Raw genomic sequence first — 21859 nt, 5'->3', positions numbered from 1 at the left:
TTATTTATGGATTGACAATAGTAAAGGAAGAGTGGGAAGACCCCTTTGAGGGGAGAAATGATGAAGAAGAAGAGGAAAATGAGAAAAAGGAGGAAGCAAAGAAAGAAAAAGAAGAAGAAACAATGGAGAAGACACAAGGTGAAGAGGCAACAATTGAGGAGCATGAGCTAGAACAAAGTATCCAAGACACCCAAATGCCACCACCAAGTCCTCCACATATAACACCTATATAAATAGTAATTGTAAAGGATGTTCCTAACACCTCAAGTCTGAACATCAATCCACTCACTGCAGAGGATCTCAAAAAGATCCTTCACCAAACTACTTTACAATCACAATTGTGTACAAACCCTATTTTGGTGAGTGTGAAAGAACTACAAAAGGCTATACAAAAATCACTAGAGAGAAGGTGAACACACAACAACCACCTTCACAACCTTCCATAGCTATAGCAGATCAACTAGAAGAGCAAGAAGCATATGATACAATTGCTAAGGTTAATCATATAGTAACAACAATAGCAACTATCAAGGAGCTAGCAAAGGAACAAATAGGGCAAGATGTTTATACAACACAAAACCAAGGTGCACCTCCTCAAATCATCATTATTGATCAGGGAAGTAGAGAAGAAGAGAAGGGAGAGGAGAAAACCCCTAAGGAAATAGAGTGGGAGGCAATACAAACATTGGTAAACTTGCCTACCTCAGGGACTCCTACCAAGAAATAGAGCATTGATGCAGTGCCACTATAGATTTCAGCACCAGGCTTGAGATCCACCAAGGTTGCAAGGGTAATTCACTATGGAGACCCTGCACTTGATGAATAAATAGTCATACCTAGTTATGACTCTAGAACAATGAACCTAGCACAAATAAATGAAGTGCAAGAGGCACTGGAGAGAAGGAAGAAACAATAGATACTTAGAAATGAGTATAGATAGAAGCAAGCATTAGAGGAAATCAAAGATGTATTCCTTGATGCATTCAACTTGCTAGTACCTATGAAACCAAGGCCATCATGGAGAAATTTTCCAACATAGTGGACCAGGTATAGAATGAAGACCTTGATACTGATGTTAAGTCATTAGAATGGTCTAAAAAGAAGTTTCAAATGAAAGTTAATGAGAAAATATCTAGTGAAATAGCACTTTCACAAGTTGAATTGGTTGAGAAGGTTGAGAAAGTGAAGACAATACTTGATAAATACTCTCATTGTACTCAAAATTATGTGACTCATCATTCTTCACACAAGAAACTAGCCAAATAATATTGAGCTTGGAACGAAATCTCAAGATTTCTAGCACAGAACTACCCAAAGATCCAACTCAAAGTGAGAAGTGTATGGGTGAATTATAGTGAAGTGTAGAAGGGTGTAAAGACTTAGAAAGAGCATAATAAAATTGCAAAACCTAGTTGATCAAGAATAGAGTATCAGAGTTTTGAAGAGTGACATATCAGATCAAGGATCAGAGCTGAACAAGGATCTGGAATTAGCAATTGAGGATTGCAAGTCTTCAAGTCAAGACTTCCTAATACTCTCTAGCAATCATATTAGGAATAGAAATCCTATGATGATAGGTTGGTTTAATAGCCATGTTGTAAGCCTTTAGACAAGGTGCTAAATCCTTTAACAAAGTAACATTCCAAGTGAATGTTTGTAAATCCTTTAACTAAGTTACTTTTAATAGGGTGTAAAGTCTTTAAAAAGACAAGCCTTTCACAAGGAAAACCATTGGAATTGTTAAACTTTGTAACCTTGAACAAGTTACATATTGCTGCAGTGATACTTTGTGGGTGTCATCCCTACCCCAGTTTTACCTTCTCATTTTGGAGGTTTTTTGGGTTAGCAAATTTGTGTGTTATCTATTTTCATGCATGTCTTTACTTTTATATTTACTAGATAAATTAGATGCATGTGAATGATATCAATTTAAAGTTTTTGAAAATGTTAAAGTTAGTTACTTTTGATTCACCCCCCTTACTCCCTCACCTCATAAGTAAATCTTCCCACTTGTAAATTCCAACAATAATGGAAGGAAGAAATCTATACAGTAGTGCATACCTTGAACAAAGTACATCTATAGAAAGACTCAAACTGAACTCCTTATGAACTATGGTCTGACTACAAGCCTAATGTAAGTTACCTAAAAGTATTTGGTAGAAAATGCTAAATTTTGAAAGAGAGTAGGAAAGGTAAATTTGATCTCAAAGCTGATGAAGGCATATTCCTAGGATACTCCAACAAAAGTAAAGCATACAAGTGCTCAAATCTGACTACTCATAAGATCATAGAAAGTGCACATGTCAAGATTGATGAGTTTGTAAACAAGAGTGAAGAAGAGAGTAGCAAAGAGCTTGAAGATTATAGAAAGTTCATTTGCTTTGAATTTTTTACATTGCAAAATCTAATTGGAAGTTAGCAGACATCACCTTTCAAGTCCCCAAAATCTCTAAAAGTGTCTAAGTTACATCTAGTTCAACCCGAGTCACAATCTAAAGGACTTAATTCATAGTTAGAGGCTATCGAGTTATAGTTAGAAAAGGACCTGAGTCACAGATAGTGGGACCTAAGCATGATGTAGAATATCATGGTGAGGCAAGTGGAATAGGTTTGAAATCAAAGGTAGCTATGTTAGCAAGATATGTCAGAAAGCACTATGCACTTGATCATATCATTAGAGACAAGTCAGATGGAACAATGACAAGGAAAAAATTAAAAGGTACATGTTTTCTTACTAAATTTGAACCTAGATTAGTTAAAGATGCTTTAGGTAATGAAAGCTAGATTGAAGCAATTACTAAAGAGATAGAACAAATACAAAGAAATAAGACTTGGACTCTTGTTCCTAGACCCAAGGATAAAAATGTAATTGGCACAAAGTGGGTTTTCATAAATAAGCTAAAAAAAGATGGAGAAGCTTCAAGAAACAATGCAAGGTTAGTATGCAAAGGCTATTCTCAAGAAGAAGGTATTGACTATGGTTAAACTTTTTCTCCTATTGCAAGATTAGAAAGTATTAAGAATTTACTTGCTTATGTTGCACATAAAGGATTTAAAGTTTATTAGATGGATGTGAAATCTACATTCTTGAATAGGATGTCTACATAAAGCAACCTGAAAGTTTTATATATTCAAAAAAAAGGATATGGTTTGCAAGTTGCAAAAAGCATTATATGGTCTCAAGCAATCTCCTAGAGTTGAGTATGAAAGACTTCATTACGATTTGATGAAGATTGGTTTTTAAAGGAGAATGATAATAGTAGCCTATACATCAAAGAATGATCAGATAAGAAGATTATGTTGGCAAAAATATTTGTGGATGACACATTGTTTATTGGAAATGATTATTTGTGCAAAGTTTTTTTAGAGGAAATAAGCAAGGAATTTGAGATGTCAAAGTTTAGAGAGATAAAATTATTTGTTGGATTGTAGATTTAATAGAAGAAAAATGATATCTACATTACTCAATCTAAATATATCATAGAGCTACTAAAGAAATTTGGAATGGAGAATTCAAGACCGGTTGGAACACCTATGTCTACTAGAAATAAGTTTTCAAAGAATGATGATTTCAAGGAGGCAAATCAAACCACATATAGATAAATGATTGGAAAAATGCAATATGTAGTGTGTTGGCGCTAAAAATTGCATGGTCAATTTTGAGTACCATTGAGAAATTGAGCCCTTTTAAATGCCCATAAATGCCTATGTACTCGGTTGTAACTCTAAGCCCCATAAGGTTTTTAATGTTTCTAACACCCTTCATTTAGTGTGTTTCCACTTGTTTCATGAAGCTAAATTGACATTTTGAGTCATTCAGTGAAGTCCTATTTTGAGCACTTGTGAAATCTGCATTTTCACATAAGTGTCAAACAATGACAGGAGAGCATGTTTGCATGTGAATATCTCGCACCTAGAAATGTTTCATGACTTGCCACTTTGGGAATATCTAGTTTCCATACCTAAGAACCTATGTTTCATATTTCAAGCTGTTTTGAGTCCATTTGACTAGGTTGTGAATCCCTCAAAGTTGGTCATTTATTGTTTTCATGCTGATGCACATTGCACATAGTTTTGGGAAGCCCTGTTTGACCTGTAATAAATTTTGACCAGTTGAAGAAAATGTGAAAATTTTCTTTTGCGTTGCATTGTAAGCATTAGAGACTTGTTATGTTTCAAGTTTCAGGTTATGACAAATCTGTTTGATCAGTTTTCAAACGTGATTTGAAAAAAAAATTCTATCTTTTTACTAGTGTTAGCATTTGCAAATTTGTCAAGACCCATGTTCATGATGTTATACCTTGAGATCTTTGATTGGTAAGATTGAATGGATTGTACCATTATGTTGTCCTTTGAAAATACTTTAAGTGTCTCAGTTTGCAAGTCATGACGAATCCATTTGCACACTTTTCCAGGTCAATTGCATTTGCAAAAAATTGCTTTTCAAAACATTGTTTCCAATCAGTAATTCTGAGTAGCCCACTTTGACTGATTGCCATTTGCACCCTGCTATTCATCATGAGCCCAAATTATAGATTTATAATGTCCCCATGACAAAGGACCAATGCCACAGTTTTCATCTTCCCACATGTCAATTTGCCCAGCTTTTGAAGCCAATTTTGAACCCAATTTATTATTTTCTAACATGTTTATCTGCAGATGATTCTAAAAAGGAAACTTTGACATCGAATATCTTTTAACCTCAAATTCATCATGAGACAAGAGTTGACATGGTGCGTGTGCTAAGAAAAGAATCAGTATCCTAGATTTCAAAGCCAAGTTATTTGCTTGGATCAATTTTTAAGGCCAGCCAACGGACCTCCTAGCATGAAATTGACAGTTTGTAGATCAATGGTAAAATGAGTTTTAATTGATTAATTAGTGGTCAAACTTGGTTCTAATTAGTATGATGATTTTGATGGATCAATTTGAAGGTTCAGTTGTTCGAAAACAATTTTTTTTTAGCTGAGCCCACTTTGGGACCCAACTAATCGTATCATATTCATATGGTGTTTAAGGTGAGGGTATTTTAATATGAGGGCATAATTGCAGGTCAAATTGGTATGAAAAGAGTTATCAAGTAAGTTTGACTGCAATTAAATCCCTAGTATTGTTAAATGAAAGTGTTGAACTTCATTTGTATAAGGTGACACATAATTAATGATGGGACTGCTAATAAAGGTATAGTTAGTGTTAAAGCCCCTTTTAGTGTGAATGATGTATTTTGGGAATAATTCCTTATAGGAAGTTTGAATTAATAAGGAAAAGTGCTATAGAGAATGGTTATGACACTTTCAAGATTGATGTTACTAGAATGGGCAAAGAATGTGAAACTAAAACATCTGTTAGCAAACCATCTAAGAGGAATTACCCAGATGTTTCTTTTTCTAGTAAAAAAGAGGAACAAGTGATGTATAGAAAAAATCTTAAATATAATGGTTGGTCTACTAATAGAAAGCAATCGTTGTCCTCATCATATCCCATCAACAAGGTTCTAGAATGTTGTTTTGAAACAAGCAAGGAAAGTTGCACGAATGGTAGTACAAATGGAAACACATCAAAACCTTTTCCCTCTAGTAAGATTAATGAGAAAGGGAATGGTTACTTGCCCTCAAAAACATTACAAGAGATTATAAATCATATAGTTTCCAATGGTAAAATCAGGTGGGTGGGTATAATTTTACAAGTCATGTGAAAATTTCTTTGCCTAATAGGGGGAAGAATACCATGGAAAAATCTGTAGACTAAAGTAGGCAGGGGAGCTTCCATAAAACCTTATGCATTAAAAAACACAAGTCAAAGTAAGGAAGTAGGAATGTAAAAGATAGAGGCCACATTGGACATGAAGGAACCCCACTAGCTTGAAGAAGGAGATTGCATGGAGGGCCCAAGTCGCATGCAAGGTGGAGACATGCATAATAGGTAGGGGAAATGCTCTATGTGAATGGAGAGGAAGGAATTTTTTGAAGGAAGAGTCTGCACCAATATGGAGAAACACATCCAGTCGTAGGTGAGTAGGTTTGAGGCAGTTGTAGAACAGGAGAGCTCACATGGTTGAAGCTATGGCAGTAGAGAAAGTCAATAGGAAGGATCTTCACATCATAAAAAAGACACCACACAAGGATTAAAGTTGCAGTCCTTGCAAGACATTATGCATGATAGGAGTAGCTAGTAAATGGAAAAGTCTACACAGGGAGATTACAAAGAAGAAGCCGTTTATGCAGTCGGCAATGAAAAAGAGCACACAGGTCAAAGAAGAGAAACCCACATTTAAAGGAATCAAAGCATCAAACAAGAAACACTCCACACCAAAGAGGAACTCACCCAAGCTAAGGTTCCACGCATCTGTAGTCAAAGGGAAGCCACCTAGGAAATAGGGGAGGTACATAAGGGGAGTTAAGAATCTGTTGAAAGGAAGCAAACAAAAGAGAGACAGGTGACAACGTTGCAGGTGGTGTTGAGTTCAATTTCTTTTTCAAGTGTAAGTGTGTCAAGGGATACCCAACAATCATTTCCCAAGTTGACTGATTTTTTTTTTAATGTTGGTACTCCCCAATCAGTTCCCACATTGCTCAAGACATGAAATATGACAGATTGGCATCTAATGCTACTCAACGAAATCGCTTGTATTGTAGCATTGTCTACTTCCTGCTTGTTTTTTATTCCATACCAACATTGATGGCTCTCAAGAGGGTTGCTAAATCCATGGAAAAGATACTAGATTTGATGAGGGAAGAGTTTCCTAGGATGATGGCTTCTGTTAGATTATAGGGGATGAGAAATGGAGAAGCACTCAAAGTAGTATATCCCACATGCAACAGGGTATCAAGTTTTACAATGTTTAAATACATTTCTTAACATATGCTTAAATGTCTCAAAGGCATGTGCTTTTGAAGAACTAGGTTATCATGAGGACCCAACATGTGGCCAGTTGGTATGGTGATGTTAGCAAATTTTTAAACAAACATGGTCATAGGATGATGTGGTGACCAACGCATGAGATGATGCCATGTGGAAGATCATGCAGTGGGGACATAATCACAAAACCAAAATGCTAACTGTTTAAGCAATGTGGGCATGCAAAATTTGGACAAGTGGTAGCAGGTCCCGCTCAGAGATGATGTGGTACCAAATAGAAGATCAAACAACATATGCACAGGATGCTACCATGTGGCAGATCTAACTAATAGTACACACCCATATTTTGAAGTTGCACACCGGTTAAATAGTGCAGGAATGCAAAAAGGTGACATATGGCACTCGGCCTTGGGCTAGATGATATGGCACTGTGTTCATTGTAGGTGACTGGATAGAGGTCGGCCAATTAAGTGTTGCCACATGGTAGCTCAGTCAAACCTAAGTTGACCCAAAATACAAGGGTGAAGAAAAAATGCAATTTTTTAAAATATCAAATTTTTAATCATTTTTTAAAAAAATTGAAGGTCATGTGCAGACTTTTAAATGCAAAACTGGTTTATTATAAAGTTTGAACTTTAGAAGTTTTTAAATTTTTGAAATTTTTTAAGTTCAGTCATAGAGCCATAGCAGGGATAGATTTTTCAAAGGAACTTTCAAGGGGTTTTCAAGAGGCTAATATAGCAATGTTATATATCATTAGAATTGTGATAAGACAAACTTTTTGATTATGGAGTTCATTTCTACACAAGAATTCATGGGTTCAAGTTATATCCAAACACATGAAATTTGTGGTCTTCTTAGTGGAATAAGCTAAAATTGAAAATGCATTTGCCTAATCAGTAAAACACAGTGAAAATGTAGTTGGGGTCATTTCTAAGATAGTTAAATGGAGTTTTATCAACATTCTTGATGTAGATCAGATATTTTTGCAAACAAAGGATTTCATCATTCAACAAGAGATATTTTGCAAATTAGTTACAGTGTAATGATGAAACAAAGTTAGATCAAAATGGTAGAAAGAGAAAATAAGTTTTTCAATTGCAGAAGATTGAATTCCAAGTGGACACATGTCAAGCAAAGATCAGATCTGGGAATTCATCTCCTCCTATATCTTTCTTTCTTTCTTTCATTGTAAGGGTTGGCAGTTTTCTCTGGGTAATACCAGCAAGGTTCAAGAGTTTTACTGTGAAACCATTTTCTTCAACATATTTTCTCTTGTATGAATAGCATTAGGAAGGATAATATAGATAGTTGATATCTGTTAGGTGTTTTCTGTGTTTTCATTTCATGCATATGAATGTATAATTTCAAGGAAATTAATACCAAGAACAACAAATTTTTGAGTTTCATCTTGAATCTTGTCTCCTTTATCAGTGATCTTCAATGTTTTATAATCTTTGACATGGAGCTTAGGCTGTAATTGTAGTCCCTTAAGGTTGTATGTTATTTCATTGTTGCCTGTAACTCAAACAGTTATGTAAATGCTTCATGGAAATCAATAGGGTTTTAAGGTTACTGATGGGGATATCATGTAAGAATGAGGTTCAGATTGAGCATAGATGTCTATTTACAAGTTAAATAGATAGATCAAATATCTGAAGATACACATATGTCTCAGATATCCATATGTATGTTTTTAATTCATGGAATTGCCCAATGGTTAAGGCACTGATCAGTTACAGGATCATTAGGTCTTATTGCTGCATATTGGAGGGTTTGTTGAAATCAACATTATTAATCAAATGTTCTTCCCTTTCATGTTGAAGGACCTAAATGTAATGCCCTCACTCAGCTTCTGAGATTCATAGATTTAAATTTAGCTATTTTAAATCTGTGTCTTTTCATAAGCCATTAGGAGATATAAGGGTCAAATCTACCTGTTATAGATTCAAGAATATGTCTTTGCACTAGTACCATATCGATTGAATCTGAAGTCTACCCACCTAGGTCTGGCAGAGCCTAAAGTGAAGAAGGGTCAAAGCCTTATAGTTGGCTTGGTGTCTGAAATGGCATGTTGAAAATGGGAATTAGCTGCCCCTAGATATGTTATATTCTCATTGGGATAATTGAAAACCCTCCAACATTTTCAAACACCAACATAGTGCATAAAAGGCTTGATATTACATTAGTTGTTGGTATGGTAGCAAGATTCTTAGCAAATCTTGAAGAAAATCATATGATGGAAATCAAGAGAATCATGAGGTATCTGAAGGATATTGAAGACTATGAATTATGGTACAAGAAAGGAGGCAATTTAGATTTAAAAGCCTTTATTGATGTTGATTGGCAGGACGTGTTGATGATAGGAAGAGAACCAGTGATGGAGATTTCTTTCATGGTAAAAGACTAGTTTCTTGGACAAGTAAGAAGAAAAATTACATTTCTCAATCTACAACAAAGGTAGAATATGTTTTTGTAGCAATTAATTTCTCAAATGTTGTTTGGTTCAAGCAACTATTGGTAGGTATGAAGGTAGAGATCAAGGATCTAGTGGTTATCTTCTATGATAACACTAGTGCAATTAATATATCAAATAATCCTATAATACATACAAAGACCAAGCACATTGCAATGAAATATCATTCTCTAAGAGAACTGGTGCAAGACAAAGAGGTAAGATTGGAATATGTGAATAGTAAAGAACAAATTGCAAACATGTTCACCAAGCCATTACCTAAAGATGCATTTATGTATCTAAGAGGTAAGTTAGGGGTCATTATCCTATTTGAAGCTCACTAAATGAAGTTTACTGATGCATCAACCAGAGCCTATTGAAGATCAGTCAAGTTTATGTAGTATTTGAAAGGGAGATTACATATGAATTACTACATAAGGCACATTTTAATTCGGTGAATACTATCTTTGGCATAAGATGTCAAAGAGGGAGAGTTTGTGGAGAGTTTATTGTCATTTCACAGAATATTTCTATATAGGGAGATTTTTGTGTGTCATATCACACAAATCTTGCTTGAAGATATCAAAGGAGAGTTCAATCATACATCAATCAAAGATGTCAAAGAGGAAAGACCTACTATTTTGAGCTTGTTGCATCTCAAAGATCACCACCTTGTTGCTCATCTTTTGCACCATTGAGAAGTTATCCTCTAGCTTCTTTTCTTGATCCTATAACTTCTTGTCTATATTGGAACCCTACTCTTGCAACATTTGACTACTTAACATCAGGCCCTACATCATGTCTTTCAACTCTCCTAAATCATTGGAGGATGTAGAGGCTATTGGGCTAATGACAAGAGGTTGGCTTGTGGATATTGTAGGAATAGGGGCTACCATTGGCTGATAAGTAGGCATGTCAAGAAAGAAAGGTAGTAGAGGATTTAGAGCTAACTTACCTCCTTGAATCAAGATATTTTTTTCTTTTATGGAAATTTTATATGCATCTGGTAAAGTATCCCCTACCATGGCTTGCAAAGTAGTAGAAATTTCACTATTGAAAGCTCTTATGTAGTTTAGGAGAGCATTACCAGAAAGAGATTTTACTATAGCAGGTATTCTATCCCATATCTTTTGGAATCTATAATTAAAAGCTATCATATATTTATGGGGTTTTGTTTTAGTGGTAGTTAGTTTCTCTAGAAGAAATAGGTAATCACTATTGAAAACATATTGATACAAGTATACATTTTTGTTTCAATCATTATTTTGTCACAGATGTCAAACTTGCTACTTGCTAGTAAGAAAATTACTTAGATGATTTGAGTACTATCATTTGTTTGATTAATGAAGAGGATTTGATCAAATGAGGTAACAATAGAACTTAGAGAAAAGGTTGAGTTATGATATGCAAAATAAATACAAAGATCAGTTAAGACTGTGATATTATAGTGCACTGATTATTTACTTAAGGTTGCAAAGGTTGGATACATTAACAAAGTCTAGAAGAACAAGAGAGAAGAATTAAGTTTGCCAAGCTTGACCAAGTGGATAGTAGGTTCTGAGAAAAGATAGTACAAGCCAAGAAAAAAAAAATTTGGAGCTGAGAAAAGTCAAAGTTTAGTGTATGCTAAGTGATACAATGTAGGTCTAGTAAAGTTTGGTTCATGCTGAGCACTAGTAAACTTTAGTTTGTGTTGAGTGTTTTGATAGTGGATGTTGAGCAATGTAGTATGTGCCACGCATCAAAAGTAAGTTAATGCTAAGTGTCAAAATTATGAGAAAGATCATAAATTCAATGAATTTGAGCTGACAAGTTTGATTTCTTGGGTTGTGTGAACTATGTGAAAGATAAGCTTGATGAGCTAGTGAAACAAAATTCAAGATAAATTGTTTTGAGGTGAATTCAAAGAGGATTGAAGAAGAATTTTCTACACGGGAATAAAATGAAGAGATAGGTAGTTTCATTGCATCCTATTGAATCCAAGATAACCCTAAAATGGATGATGAAGGATGAATGAAAAAAGATCTAATTTCTCTTTATAAGGGGATACAAGGTGTGAAACAATAGTTGGCATGTGCAAGAACCCAAGAAGACAAGGAGTCTAGGGTGTTGTTTCATATGGTGGCCAAACTATAGAGTCTAAAATTGGCATGAAAAGTAACAAGACTTAAAGGTATGGATGCTTGAAGGGTGAACAAGCTATCAAATCTGAAGTGTGTGAAAGCCAAGCAAAATGGATGACTAAACTAGATATTTGTAATCTGCAAAGTGTGTTATAAGTCGCTATCAAATCAAGCCTTACTATTACTTTCTAATCAATGTACCCATTTAGGGTAAATCCTTTTGATTAAGGTTAACCTAATATTTATTTTTAAATCCTTTAACTAGGTGACCTTCTAAGTGAATAATCTAAAGTTGTCTAACAAATTTCACTCCTAATAGGGTGATTGAAATCCTCTAACCAGGTCACATTTAACAGTGTGCATTGTAACCTTTAACAAGGTTGGCCTTTCACAAGGTTGGCCTTTCATAAGGCATCACTTTAGAAGAGTGAGAATTAGTAGCATGTTACTTATGTTTTTTCTCAAATTGGGTTTCCTCATAAAACCATTGTGTCAAATGTGTTATTCAATCTATTAGGTTTCATGCTTACATGTCTATAAAGTTGATTTGATAATAACCTATAAGTTTAAGTGATTGTGTGATCTAGAGATGCATGCATGATGAATATGTTATATGGATATGGGTTTAATAAATTGTGAAAAGCTTTATTTGTACATCTGGAACTTGGATACTTGATTCACGCTCCCTCTTAGTTATTCTAAAGAATTTGAAAAATCACTTTTATCTTCAAAATGTCTACATAATATCTCTCCTAACTCATCCCAATTAGTGATATAATTATGTGGTAATCTTGTACACCACTATAAGGATTTTCCCTTTAATGATAATGCTAAAAGTCTAATAGCAACATCATCCTCTGTAATACCATGTATTTGTAGATATTTGAAATTTGTTGAATATGTTCTATTGGGGAAATAGAAGTTCCTCCAACTAAATCAAGTACACTTTTAAGAATAGATAATGGGATATCATTTCTTTGGGCTAATTCAAGAGGACTGCCACCATTAAACATAGCCCACACTTGATTTAGAGGGAGGACCATATGGAATAATGATCTATTTAGATGAAAATATGGTACCCTAGTCTATGATCTATCAATAGAAGGAGTAGAAATAGATCTAATAGGTGTATGTGCTACTCCTAAACTCCTAAATAGTGGTTGAGAAAGTGTATTTGGTTTTCCTCTAGAATTTGAAATAGAAGTTTAGTAAACTGAAAATCACCTCTAGAAAATGCCCTTGTTTAAGCTTTGGGCATGAATTACATCAATTCTAGTCTAGAAACCAAGATATAGAGATGGATTCACCAAGTGATTGAATTTGAGCATCTTAAAGGCTTGAAATGCTGAAAGAAGTATTGTTTCCTTAGCATATGTTAAAGTCCTTTCTTGACACTAGTGAACTAGTAGACTTCTTATTGTAGTTCTACAATGCATACCTCATCTCCTAATAGACACAAGGACCCCCTACTTTATTTTTAGGCTTTTTGGACTCTTGGTCTAGGATTCAAGCCATTCTGAGGTCTTCCCTAGTTCCTAAGGTCATGTCTAGATCCTATCAAAAAAGATTGAAGGTCAAAAATTCAATAAACTCAAGGAAAAATGCTAAATATTAAGAGTTTTGGCACACTAGGTGCACCCTATGAGGTGTGCTAGTGCACCTAAAAAGGAGGAAATGTCTTAAAGTGCACCTATACAGCTACGCCAAAGTGTGCATTGTCTATTTAGGGGTGGGGGGGCTCCACTCTTCCCTCATTTTTCTCATAATTGTTTCCTTTAGAAACGAAGTCTGCATCTTTGGACCTTCCTCCATTACGTTGGCTTTCGAAGTTCATAGCACCACACACATAGAGGTGTGGATTTGTTTCACTCCAAATCCCCCACTCCACTTTCTACTCTAACTTACAACAAACAAAACTTAAGCAAGTGTGAAGTACACAATGGTGCACCTAATAAGGTGCACTTCTGTGCACCTCCCCCCTTCACAAAAAACATAACTTTGAAAGGGAAAAATGCTAAAAGACCATTTTGAGGTACACACTAGTGCACCTATCTTGGTGCGCTAGTGCACACCCAAAAAATTAAAAATTAAATTAAAAAAACACACAAAAGCATTTTTAACGCATCTAGGTGCACATTAGTACACCTAAATTGGTGCACTAGTGTGCACCTAAGGTTTTCAATGGAAATTTCAAAACATTAATAAGTGTTGCACATAGAGAACACCTCCTTGGTGTGCTTGATGTGCTATATTTTTTTCTTTTAAGGGTAAAATAGGTTTTTCCTTTGTTTTCAAGCAATGTTGTGCAAATTTTGTGTGATTCAACTTTAGGGTTTTAATTTATCATTTTCTGAACTAATGGCTATCCCTTTGTGCAAATATAATGGCATCCTCTTCAGCTCCTCCAGGAAAGAAAATGGCATTGAAGCCTATAGTCTTCAAATTCCAAGGCGTTCCATGAAAATTGAGATTCCAGGATGACTACTCAAAAATTAAAGATAGAGACTTGGGGCACACTAATTTGGGGGAATTCCTAAAGATTTTTAAAAAACCTACTAAGAGGTTTGCTATGCTTTCGACATTCATTTGATCAGGGCTGGTGAATGCAGGTTCCCACCCAATGTTAGTACAATCTTTAGAGCTTGTCATGGCACTTACAGAACACTTTGTTCCTAAGGAGAGGGTTATGAAGAGTATAACTAGGGAAATTGTCCTTGATCTTTGATTAGACAACATTGAGAAGGTATTCCATCTCCCACATGTAGATCAATTTATCAAGCTTACCTATGAACAAGAAAAAAGGTGGTACTGAGAGCATATTGAGGAAGCCACTGAGATTATTCAATCTGCCTACCTTACAGAGAAGACTCCTTTGGGAAAGAAGAATGGTAAAGTTGACATAACCATAGGATATATGAAAGAAGATATCAAATACTCAATTATACTTTTAAGTAGGGTTATGGGTTTGCCAGTAGCCAGACATTTAAACATCTTTCTGGTGCATTTTATCAAGACCATCAAGATGGAAAAGATGCCACTTGATTGGGCCTCTACTTTGAATGAAAATTTATGTGAATAGTTGGAGGTGGTAAAGCATAAAAGGAATTTCTATATGACATCATATTTGGTGTATTTGTTAGCTACAAGGGCGATAGACTATCCAATGCTTGTACAAGAGAGGTAGCATGCAAGATCCTAATGCATGCCCATAAATCATCTATGCTTAGTTGGTTAACAAGAAGCTCTCAGAGCAAAGAAAGGAGTATAGAATTGTTGATGATGCCTTCGTATTTGTCATAATTTGATTCATAGAAGGAGATTGTGTGAAGAGGTTATCAGATGATGCAGTGGCACAAATAATGGTACTCAAAGCATATTACATTCAATTTGAAACATTTATATATCTAAGGGTAGCTAGTACCATAGTCAACCCAAAGAAGCTTCCAAGGTACCCTTGTGATAGACTTGTCCTCTTGGAGATTGCTCGAGAAATTGGGTTTGCATATGATAGAGTTAGAAAACAACATAAACATTGTTGGACATGGCCTCTAACCATAGGACCTTTTTGGGTGCTTTAGAAACAAGATATTTCATCTTTCCTATGTGAATGGGATCAATATCCCTTAGAAGAGTACAATTCTCCAAGGCCATGTTTTGATAATATCAGGAAAGTACAATATCTAGTAGGCAAGGAATTCTAGCATGAAGAAGCCATCAAAGATCATTGGATGAACATTACAAATGACTATAATATCTGAATAAGGGATTATTGTAGATGACTTTGTACTTGGTGGAAAAGGCCTTATAAAGAAAGATCCCATTGAATAAATTGCAACAAGACTTAGGAGAGCTACTTGATCCTTTTTTCAACGTTAATAAAATTGGGGAATGACCCATAGTGAATGCTAAGGTGGACAGAGAAGAAAATTTTGACATTAACCATAGGGTGAGGCACATCATTAAAATGATGTAGGATTGGATCAACAAACCATTTAAGCTTGATCCAATACCCGAAATAGTAATCTTTCATGCACAAGCCCGTCTAACCAAAGGTAGAGGGAAAAAAGTCATCACCCCTACCTTTGCAACTCAGTCACCAATAAGACTCAAAATGGTGTACCAACTTGACAAGCTAGTTTCATTTTATCACCCTTAGGAGAGAAAAGGAAAGGGAAAAAGAAAGAGGAATTCTCCAAAAAGAGTCAAGCTAGAAGAAGGTGAAATCTCAACATCCCCATAGCAAGAAAAGGTAAATGTACTAGGGCCAAAGGGTACTAGGGCATCACAAGTTTAGATTGACCCTCAATTACCACCACTTGTTGCACCCAACCAAACAATGATAGAAGTTGAGGTTCAAGAGATCTCTCCACCTTGGCAAATGGAACAAGCATCCCTTTCTGCACTTAAAAGAAGAAGAAAAATCAAGACTCTGATCAACAAAAGGAAAATGATGATCAGGAGAGTAGTGCATTCCCCATTTATTCTAGAGCCTATTCCTGAAGAAGAGGAGGAGGAGGAGGAGGATTAGGAGGATAATTTTCCATTGAATAGGAGAACCTAGCTAGATAGAGCCATGGAACAAGAAAGAAGAAGAAGTTCAACTACTACACCACCACCAATCCTAGAAGAACCTTTGCAAACAACTACCTCAAAGGATGAAATACAAAAATGGATTGGTGAGTAGGATGCAAAGGGCACTGATGTCTTTAAGATGTTAGATTTTTATTTCATGCCCTTAGGTACCAAATTGGTGGGAGACAAGATGAGGGATACACTGACTAATGAGCCCCAACAAGAAGATTGGACTCAAATGCCACCAGAATCACAAGGTCATAAGATTTCTCCTCTATCCCTATTTTAAGCAATAGTTGTTGTTGATAAAGTCTCTACTACTCCTCTACCACCAAATATAGAAGAAGAATAAGTTCAAAATGGATAGGAGGAAGAGCCACAACAAATAGCAACCAATGAAGTTTCTGTAGAAGGACAAATGGTCAAATATCCTCAGCAAGATTCCCAAGATACTAAGGTGAGAGATGTGGGCTCCACAAGAATAGAAACTATAGAGGATGAGACATCCTAGAGGGAGAAAACCCCACAATGAGTGATAAGGGAAAGGGGATCATAGAACAGACTTCTTCATCATCTAGAGGTCAGCCTTCAGTTGAACATATGGTTATGGAAAGAGATGAAAGGAAAAAAAAGGCAACAATTCAATACTGATGAAGAAGATATGATAGAATTAATCAAGGTCCTAAGGAAACCTAAGGTCCTAATAGAAAACTTGGGTCCACAAGACTATCAAATCAAAGAAGCTATGCTCAAGAAGCCCACATTAGACACTACTAAGTTGATGGTAACAATGGGGATGAAGGAGGTGTTTAGAAGCTTAGAACAAGAAGGGGTAGAACTCATGCCACTTCATAGAAAAAATGAAATCCTAAAAGGATATTTAGCCAAAGTTGTTGGTCCCTTAGATCTCGAACACCCCAAGGCGACTCTAAATGTTGCACTTAATAGAAGAGATGGGGGAGGAGTACAGTTGGATCCATTTTTGAATGCTTGTCAGCAATGGTGGAGAAGTTTTGAGGAAAAGGGAATTCTTATGATCAAAGGAAATCTGAAGCTACTTCACACTATGCAAGAAAATATTGATAAAATGGTTGCAATTTTGAAACGGGATTTTAGTATTATGGATGAGGTACATGCATGGGGAAAAGATTTACAATTGCTCTAGGTGATAAAGGGCCAAAGGTACAGAATGATCATGGACATATATACTATATAAGAACTAGATTTAATTAATGACTAGATAGAAAAGATAGCAAATAGTAATAAAGTAATGAAATCATTACACGCAGAGATCCACCGGCTCAAGGATCAAGCTCAAGAGAAAATTTTAGAAGTAGAGAAACATTACAATGATGCATGTCTAGACATATTTGAAGATTATGCACAAGAAAGCTTGATGCCAATAGAGGTAGTAGTAGAGAAATTTAGGAATAATTTTGAAGAAGTTTCTAGTGATGAGGATATCTAACAAGCATTCAGGATAGAAGAAGCCTTGCTAGAGTTGGATACTAAACTTAGCAATTTTGCTGAGACCTGTATTGAGGTAGAAAACTATAAGCAAAAGGTTAAGGACAAGTCTAATGCTTCAGATTTACTAGATGCATCAAATATCACTAAGATTATTGAGAAATTCAAGGGAAAACATCCAGATGTAGCTTTGGTATGAAGCGGAACAAAACCCAGAAGCTGAAATTTCAAATTTTGACACTTGGTGAAATTTTTGCAATTTTGGACCTTTGAGGAGCACTGCTGCATTGGTGTGCTAGTACGTTGGTGCACCATGTGCATTGGTGTGCTTTTTAGAAACAAAGTGTTGGAAGAATTTTGAAGAAGTTAGAGGTGCATAGGTGTGTTGATGCACTTCTTCTGAGGTGCACTTTTCTAGAGATGCACTGACAGTTAACTGCTAGTTCCAAAATTAGAGCTTTCCATGCATCAAAAATGCATTATAACAATTCTAACAGTAGTTTAACTCTAACAGATGCCCAATGAAGGATTAGCTTCTATTTTTGACACTTCTAGACACTTCCACATTGACTAAAGGGTTTCTTTTTCTTTTTCTCTCATAAATTCTTTGTTTTATGACATGTAAAGTCCCATGCATCCAATTAATAAATATAAAATGGATGGAGTCTTACTAAGCACCAGTTAGATTGTTAGTTTGTACATAATTAGTTTGTTTTATTAAATTAAAAGCATATTATTGCATGAAGATATCTCTCACTCTCAACACAAATTAAGGAGATGATTTCTCAGACATACTGGATTGTAATATCTAATCAGGGCTACCATTATTTTACAATAATATTATTCTTTTGGTGCTTCCATTTGGAGTGTAGTGATTCTTGCCTAAATGTGTCATAGTTTTTTGAATTTATGTTCATGGAATTGTGATTGAGCCAAAAGTTTATTGTATTATTTTTGGTTGTGCGATCTTTTAATTCTGGTGTTTTCTACAGTTTTATGAATTTGGCTGGCGTATCTAGCTCGAGGAGAAATCACCATATTATTCTTGCATGACTCTTTGTCTCGCATAAGTGCACTTTCTATGGCCTTCCAATTTGATGAAGAGTGAAACATATTATGATTATTGAATTCCCATCGATGATTACATCAATGGAATTAAGAAAGCACTACTCCTACTTTCATTGATTACCCACTGATTTCTTCGAAAGCTTAACTCCTAAACATGTTTTCATAGCTTATGTCCATTAGGATTTTATTTTCATGTTGTTACCTTTAAAATTTCTCATTATTTTCTTTACTAACTATTGTCACAGAGGTTTGCACCCTTGTCCAAAGTTTTTACCTAAGGACAACCTTGCGAAACATGGAAACAACCTCCAAGCTGTGGGACTTGAATTGTGACGTTGAGTCTCCAGAGAAGGCTGGCTTCCTCTTACTATCAAGGTGCACCTAACTATTTTTGGAGAGGAAAAGGGAGAAGGAATGCATGAAAATAAAATCTACCTATTCTAATCTAAGGGGGTGATGCATCAAAATAGAGTGTTCAAACCAATCTCTGCCCATACATGCACTATTGAACCATCATGACACCAAAAGATATACACATTGAGACTTGCTTTAATCTAACAATCACATGCAGATCAAAAAACCCAAATAAATGACATAAGGAAGAGAAGATTCACTTATGTATCATTCATAGGCCAGAAGAGATACAGTCATGCAGATTGCAAATCTCTACAAAACACCAATGAGAGGCAAATAGTTCTTACACTTTACATCAATGGCTGAAGGGGATAAGGTAGAATGTCATATAGTTTAGAGGCAAAGGGAATTTTACACTAAAGATTTGCAGAGCAATATCAGAGAAATCAGAGAAGGGTTGACCTAAACAAAATCTACAAAATTTGCCTTTATAGCTTAGGCGTAACTAAGACATTCCTCAACTACAATTACTCTACAACTACTGCCATTAAGTCCTACAAAGAACAATCATGGAGATCTAAAGAAAATTTGATCTGAGCATGAATTTAGATGCAATGATATTTGATCCTGGTTGGAATAGGGCCTTGAGAAGATTAAAACAACGCCATTAAACAGCTCTGACTAGCGGATCGACTGGGGAGAGATAGAGTATTTTCCCAAGTTTGCTGAGATTAGCATTCACTCAAAAGTGGTTGGAATCGATAATGAGGGTCAAATTCCTACAAAAACCTCAAATTCCTCTATTTTTAGCTCATGAATCAACATGATCAGCAGGTCGATCAAACTCAATCACCAAGATGAGCCATGTGGGCCAATAGTCTCTTTTTATTTTTCCACCTTGTAAAGTCTTCCTGAGCTTGACCACACCTTTTAACTAACCATGCCACCTCCTTAGAACCTTGACCGTGATAGTCACATAACCACCAGCATCTAACTATTACTACCTCCACCGGACCCACTGGGACACGTGTTGTTTAGGTGCTTCCCCACAATGTTTAAAATCCTCGTATATTCATAATGTAGGAAGGCATTGATCATTGATCTCCATGGAATCAACGATCACAAAAGATCCCTATAATACTATGTTGCTCTTCAAACTCTAGGACCCCCAAAATGCTTAGCATCTGACTCATTCTGACCTGGCCCCAACTAGTATCACCTTGGCACACAACTGCCACCACCTTGGCATCACCTTGTGGCTTATGAAACTAGCCTGGCCCCATAGGGACATGTGGCAACAAGGCGCTTTCCTCCATTACTTAAATTCCTTGCATCTCCATATTATGGGCAAGTGTTGATCATCAATCTGCAAAAGATCAAAGATCATGAAAAATCCTCCATATACTACGCCTGTCCATGAAAATTTCCTGGCCCACGAACACCTCAGTGGCCACCTGGTCAAGCTCATCATTACCTTGGCATACAATTGGCATCACTTGGGACAAAACTGACCCCACAAGGACACACGGCAACAAGACACTTGCCCGCATTCCTTAAAATCCTTGCCACTTCATATTGTGGGCATGCACCAGCCACTAATCCTCTTTAAATCTACGACAATCCTAACTCTACATAACTGAATATCTAGTCATCTGGATGGGCCAATGAGATGCCTTCATCATACTCTAACTCACTTGACAGATGCCATGAAAGCTAGGCCGTCACTGGCTCTTTTGAGATGGGTGGGCCCATGACATCATACCATGCCACATGTCACAAAGGGGCATGCCCACATTGTTTAAAATCCTCACATCTTGTTCTTGCGAGCATGCACCATTAATTGATTTAATCACATCAGACGGTGGAAGGTGGAACTGGGAACATGCGAGGTCGCAAGACAGGTGTCACAAGGGGGTATGCCCGCATTATTTAACTTCCTTGTAGCTTTATCTTGTGGGCATGTGCCAGTTGTTGATCTCGAGAGATCTAATGATGTTCATAACATGTGCATTATGATCCTCTATGAATACCCACCGTGACGTCAGCCAAAAATGCATCACCAAAGTGCTTCCTTGCACTATTAAAAGGTCTAACGAGGCTTAGAATGCAGGAAAGTGGGAACCAATCAAATTTCTAGCTCATCAACCACCTATCTGTTAGGAAGAAGGTGTCTCAACCTTGTATAATTCCTATTCTTATTATTTGTTTTGTAAAATGTATTTCTTGTAAATAATGTTGATGTGTCGACATCTTGAATTGTGTATAAGGAGATCATGACTAAAATGGTTATGACAGATTCCTATGACACGTAAGAGCTATGTTAGGAAGATTCAATGACAGGTGAAGACATGTGGCAACTAAGATATTTGATTAATGTATACTCTACCCCAATAGTAAAACCCTAATACAGTTTACCTTAAGGAGTAGCCCTAAAGTAAAGCAGATGTTATAAGCATTTTTTAGGGTTGCGAAGAGATGCGATGCAAAAAAGGTGTATTTTTGGTATTGCGAGTAGCTACTGGAGTCTTTTGTTGTCGATGTTGAACTTGCATTACAAGTGTATTGTAACCTTGTGTTGAAGATAATACATTGTGCAGGTTCTGAAGGGGTGGGGTTGTTTTACCAAAATGTTTTTCCCCACCGGAAAATCCTTATGTTATGTGTTCCTTTCTCTGTCTATTTTTTGTATGCATGGTTGGCTGCAATATTGTTGTTTACATGATATTGAATCTATAAGTGAAGAAGATTTTAATAGGATTTTCATCATACTTTCCTTATGAGATTAGTGTAGGAAGTTGTTTCCGCACCTGAGTTTCCTTACAAGTGGTATCAAAGCTTGATCAACTTTTGATCCTAGTTGTTGGGTAGGGTTTTTTGAGCTAATCTCAAGTTGAGTGGGAGTCTTGTGTAGAGCATCCTGAATCTTATATGTAGATTGAGATGGTGAGTTCATCATATGAAA

This window comes from Cupressus sempervirens, chromosome 2 (genome assembly GCF_028749045.1).
Source record: "Cupressus sempervirens isolate cs-2001-9-10 chromosome 2, ASM2874904v1, whole genome shotgun sequence".
Lineage (NCBI taxonomy): Eukaryota > Viridiplantae > Streptophyta > Pinopsida > Cupressales > Cupressaceae > Cupressus > Cupressus sempervirens.
The sequence above is the reverse complement of the archived record's forward strand: the minus strand, read 5'-3'. Positions refer to the sequence as shown.